The sequence below is a fragment of the Lissotriton helveticus genome, chromosome 1_1 (assembly GCF_964261635.1).
Source record: "Lissotriton helveticus chromosome 1_1, aLisHel1.1, whole genome shotgun sequence".
Classification (NCBI taxonomy): domain Eukaryota; kingdom Metazoa; phylum Chordata; class Amphibia; order Caudata; family Salamandridae; genus Lissotriton; species Lissotriton helveticus.
This window is the reverse complement of record NC_136057.1, coordinates 1,944,143,608-1,944,149,607: the sequence shown is the minus strand read 5'-3', so window position 1 is coordinate 1,944,149,607 and position 6,000 is coordinate 1,944,143,608. Positions and strand designations below refer to the sequence as shown.

Sequence of the window (6,000 nt, the reverse complement as noted above, 5' to 3'; positions counted from 1 at the left end):
CAGCTTGTTCCCGTCTATGATTTGGAGACTTGTACTTACACTTTTAGCATTGCAAGTTTGAGTTCATAAGAAATCCCAGAATGCAAATTCAAGTGGTGTGTTTACAAGGCTGGTTGTGGCGTGGCGCTGTTTGGCAGCCTACGGCCACATGGCAGCAAATGTAGGTATTGCTTCTCCAGCAATGATTTGCCTTTGTGTAAAACAGTTATTTTCACATATATATGCTGAGTATTTTCGTTTGTTGGACGTCTTGATTTATTTTTTCTCAATATTAATTGTTGAAATGTGTCCAGTTCATTTCTTTTTTTTCTTCAAAACAGATTTTATTGACAGATCACATATGGAGCCACAGACCTCTGTATCCCAGAGGTATCTGCGAGATATCAATACATTTGTACAGGATCGCAATCCGTCACATCTTCGTAGGCAAACAAAGGGAACAATCATAGTAAACAAGTCTCCCCTCCCAACTCCCCAGCCCCCCCCCCCAACTAACCCCCCGTCCAGTTCATTTCTGATGCAAATGCCATTCCTGAAAAATTAACGAATTTACTTTCACGTTTCCGTGGTGTATGAGTGTGCGTGTGCCGCCTCCCTGTGGCATAGTCTGGAGTTGCAGGATCGGACAGGAAGTGCTGTCCCAGGCAGGGATTTGATTGAAGCACTGGAGCAGGGAGCTGCAGTGGTGCCCTGAATTACCCTCCAGCAGGCAGTGGAGGGGCACAAGGGAGCGCGCAGCTTTGATTCTTTGGCCTGCACCCAGCCAGGGAGTGGTGGCCAGGTTAGCCGTAGCTATGGGGCAGCCCCGACGTTGCCGTGGCGCGCAGACGGGCAGCCATTGTGTACGGTTGCCATGGTTCTTTGACAAACTGGAGTCCGCGGCCCGCGAGGCGCGGCGAGGAGTCCTGCGGCGGAGACCGCAGGGGGGAGACTTGTCAGGGGGCGGAGGAGCGACTGGGAGGGAGTGGAGCAGGTGAGTGGGACACAGAATCGTGCAGAGATTGACAGAGAGCAGCTATCACGTAAAAGGGGGAAGCGAGATTTGTTTCAGCCAGGGATTTAAAGGGGTCCTGTAAAGGGGGGGGGGGCTTGGGGAGAATATATTAAAGTACAACTGCGATGGAGTGAGACTGCTGCCTTTCTGAATCGTCGGTGATTGAAATACTTTTGTAGGAATTAAAGTGTTTGAGGTAATTGCAGGATTTAATCCGAAAACACCATGCACAGCTGTAACGTGTTCGTTCGAAACTGTGTCCTCCTGGTGGCTCTACCAACAATTGAGCGTTGTGATCGTTCACATTCCTAAACACTGATCTCACCAGTACCTCTCACTCCAAGGATGGCTGAATCTCCTTAACTCTCTCAAGTCATTGACTTTCCCGTTAACTTTTGTGCTGTTTGAGATTTTCCCTTCGAAGACAACTACAAATGTTTTACTCAAATTTAAAATTGCACGGCATTTACACATTTCCTAATGAAAAGTAAATATTCCGTGGTCCATAATTATCACTGATGTCACAGTCAAGTCTTAATGGACCCAATTAAGGCGTGGAGAACAACGCTTGGGTGCAAGCTGTCACTGTGCAGAGTAGCTTGTGTGTCTGTAGTAAGTACAGTTTCCATATTTGTGTGTGAATATACTTATTTTATTTGATCAGAAGAATTTTCAAGAGATAAAAACAGCTTTACTAACACATATTTCTATACTTCACGGACAATAATGGCGCACCAACCAGCATTTTAGTTTATTTAAAATAAGACATCAATGAGAAAACAAATACACAATAAAAAGCATGAGTCCCTAAATGAATATAATACAAATAAAACATCTTGGTACAAGGATTCACGTGTAGGGCTCCACTTAAGCAAGCTATCCAGAGCCCAGTAAATATGTTGAGATCATTCATGTCTGTGACGCAGTTGCGGAATTGTTAGTTCCCTGCAAATACCGGACAAATTGAAAATTTCCAACGGATCTGGAAGTTACATATGGATGTTATCTCTCTGCCAAAAGTACCACACAGAAAGTGTGTAGAAAACAGACTAGGAAGGAAGAATGACTGGTGCCAAGGAGGCAGGGCCCAAATGAAAACTATTAATTTATAGAAGGGACATTGCAGGTACTGTCTGAAATAATCATTCATTTTGGTGGCAGCTCATTTGTGTTGCAGGTTCCGTTGAGCAGTGGCCTCTTGCTGAAAGTCTTTGCAAAGATGCTACAGAGCACAAGTCAGTGGGTCCCTACTGCCTACTCTAACAGAATGAAAAAAGCCTGTGTGTGATGTGATGTGTGATGTGAAAAGCACTTGTATAGCGCGGCTTACACCATACGGTTTCTTGGCGCTTTGGCGTGAAGGGGAGAAAGCAATAGCGAGAGAGAGAAGAAAAAAAAAAAAGAGAAAGAAATTATGAGATCCAGAGGGATTAGTCATAGGCCAAGTGAAAAAGAAAAGTTTTCAGCAAAGACCTGAAGTGATTGTAAGAGGGAGCAAGTCGCAACTCAATGGGTAGAGAGTTCCATAAGGAGGGCGCCAAGAACGAGAACCGGAGACCGTCAAGTCTCTTACGCTTAAATCTCGGGACTTTAAGAAGAGCCAGGTGAGAGGAACGCAGGTTCCGTGAAGGCACATGCGGGTGCAGTAAGGCAGAGATGAAGGACGGGCCAGTACCCAATAGGGTTTTGAAGATCGTACAGCCTAGCTTAAATTTACAGCGCTCGGACACCGGGAGCCAGTGTAGTGATTTTAGCAAAGGACGGACATGGTGGTGCCTGGGCTGATGATATATTAGGCGGGCAGCCTGGTTTTGGACCAGCTGGAGTTTTTTAAGCTGGTAAGCTGGGATTCTGACGTACAGAGAGTTGGCGTAGTCCACCCTAGAGATGACTAACGCCAACAGGGCCAGGGTAAGGGCTTCCGTAGTAAGGAAGCGGGCAATCGTCTTAATTTTCCTCAGCTGGTAAAAGCTAGAAGACACCGTGGCACTGATCTGAGCCTTCATTGTTAGATCCTGACATTAAACAAGCAATGGCATAGCCAATAGGTCTTGCTTTCTAGATTGTATATGTTTTTAGTTATGTTTTATATTATTGTATGTGAAAGCTCTAATAAAAGTGTTAAAACTTTCACATACAATAATATAAAACATAACAAAAAAGTTAGAGCGGGGGGGCCGCAGAGAGTAGAGGCAATGTGCTGTGGCAGAGCTAAGCATAATGTATCTTATTTGTATTTAACATCAATGTAGAAGTGCATCGCTGGTCATTCTGACAAGGCGGACTGGCATCTACGCGGTCAGGACTGATAAATAAAACAACATACAAAGCCCGTGATGGCCCGGGGCGCCAAGGGGAGTCTGCCCTGCAAAACGAAAGTGAGGATGGTGCACACCCTTGTGCCAGTCTGCACCGGTGCGCACTGCATGTGCTCTCAGCCACAGCTGTGGGATAAGTCACAGGACCCCTGTTGGGGGAGGTATTACACTGGGACGCACTCCAAGCGCTGCCATTTTTTGGAGAAAGCCACAAATGTAACATAGGGTTTTACAAAGCAAGGATATCCAACATGACAAAGGTATGCAGAGTTAGAGGAATGTTCCACATTCTGTCACCTTGGTATCCAGGGTACCTTGCACACAGATTTATTTATTTTCACATTTTTAGAGCGCACTGTTACCCGGAGGTGTCCTGGCGCTAAAACAGAGCCCTGGGTGGAGGGTGGCTGACCTTTCACGGAGTGCTGCCACATCACATACACGTGCTCGTGTGCCAGGCGCGCTGCCCTTCAGGCCAAGGACAGCATTTAGGCTCTAAGCAAACAGGAGACCCCACTGAGGTGTCACAACCCCCAGCGTCAACAAACACAAGGCCACCCGTCCAAATGCAAACATTCCTGACACAGCTGCTCGTGTCTGCTGTGTATGCGCTGCCAGACAGATTGGGTTTCAAAACACCAGCTTCTGGAGGGCCACAGGCCCTCGGGACTAGGGAAGAGGGCCCGTCGTGACTGCCAGCTGTAGAAGGCTCGCCCATCTCCGGCTCACAGGCGGTTGGTGCCCTGCTGGTGACAGCTCTCTGCCACCACTCCCCAAACACAAGCGAAAACTGCAACCTTCACAGCCCCCGGGTCTGCGCAGTAAGGGGTTACGGGTGTATTTGGGAACATTGCTATATACTAGCAGCATTAGATGCCACAGAACCACTCTTCCTCCAGGACCCCTTCGTGAGGCCCCCGCTACTGACCGCACTGCACCACCAGACCAACAATGCCATGCTACATGTCCGTTACTTGCTTCCATCACATGCATTAATCTGTTCTCTGCCAGTGTATCCAAAGTCTATGCACAAAGCGCTGAGAGGCCATTCATTAGCTGTCATACTTGGCGCTACACAATGCAATACAATAAATGTATATACCCACTATATCGTGCAACGAATCCACGGTGCTGTCAGAAGGGCAGTAGGTTTATCTGTTATTTCTGTCTTTGCCCTAAGGGTGCTTCCTACATGCAGCCATCATGTGGACCTCACATGAAACAAGTCTTTGAATCACAAGCGCACGCACCTCGCACGGCAGCAGGGGGAGGGGAGAGAGCCTGCGTGATTCCCTTGCGCTCAGCGAGCAGCAAGGTGCGATAATTGATTACATATGGCGCTGCTGCTCGCTCCCGCAAGGAAATTGCCAAACGTGCACGCGTTGCCATTGAAAGCAATGCAACGTGTGCACGTTTTTGGCCTCACAACTGACTCGATTGCTAAAGGTCTTTTTCCTATGCAGAATCATAGAATCAAGTTTATTTGCATAGTTAATTAAAACCATTGCAAACAGTAAAACCAAATTAAATACTACAAGATAAAACAAATGCATGCGCGCTGCGTAGGCGAGACCTAAAAACGATGGCCTGATGGAAAGTTTATGAAGGTTCAGATACCCTAGCATTCACAAACAGCCAAGCCAGACTGCTGGCACGTTTTTTAAGGGAGGGACATGTGAAGCAGACAGAGACCTTGACATCAGGGCTCACAAAGGGTAGTTGAGGAGAGATGTGTGAAAGAGTAGCAGAGGTCATAGATTTCTGATCGATATGTCTTGCTTCAGATTCCTCACCTTTAGAATAATCCCTAGGAGTCAGACTGGGTCCAGAAATTTTCACGACATTGCTCTTGTGTGCCAGTTAGTGGTGCCATGAAGCTCCATATTGACTTTCTTCTGCCTGGGAAGTAACTGAGCTGATCCAGATGCCACCCCTATGCATAATGTTTGTTATTTTCTTTCCATGCCTTGAGATGAAGATGCAGCGCTCTGCTGTTCCTTTTCTTCATTGTTTGACAAACTTTTTTTTGCCGAAATGAAAATCGTCCCCTTTGAAAACAACATGGTTTAAACTATAACCGGACTGTTGCAAAAAGTTGTCTATGAGGCACAGGGTCAGACTGATTTGAATACATGAGGCACAGGGTCAGACTGATTTGAATACATGAGGCACAGGGTCAGACTGATTTGCATATGGCCATGTCTGAACTGGGGTGGCTGAGTGAGCTAAAGAATGGTGATGGATTAAACCCAGATCAGTTGACTGGGGGTGAGTGTTTGATTTGCTCAAACACTCCGTCCATCATCCCCTTTTGTATCGCAAAAAGTTGTCCGTGGCAGCCCCAACTAACGATGTATAAGTTTGGGTTCAGGTCATGGCTCTAAGTCATATGAGAAATGCACCATCATTAACCCGAAGACAATCTGAAAACATGAAGTGAAGCTGTACATTGCTGAGCACAGAAAGAAACTCTGCAAGTCCCTCCTCATGTCGAAGTCACAAGCACCTACCTGCGCCCGAGTTTGTTCCTGCGACTGGTGCTCCTCATTGTCGAAGTCTTTGGGTACGTCCAAATCGAAAAGGAAACACAAAAAAGCTAAGCATGAATCGTTCCCATCCCACCGCTCTTTAGCTCCAGAGAAGTCACAAGGGCATAAACATACAACTTGGTCTCTCTCCTGATATACC

General features: G+C 46.7%; 1 protein-coding gene across 1 annotated transcript in view; it reads left to right on the top strand.

The window, feature by feature from the left end:
* The first annotated feature begins 882 nt into the window (after window positions 1-882).
* The window catches only part of AXDND1 (axonemal dynein light chain domain containing 1), a 532,992-nt gene continuing 527,874 nt past the window's right edge, over window positions 883-6,000 (top strand). The window contains exon 1 of the mRNA XM_078643748.1: window positions 883-973. The gene's annotated coding sequence lies outside the window, so the exon portion shown is untranslated. The remainder of the gene's footprint in view (window positions 974-6,000) is intronic.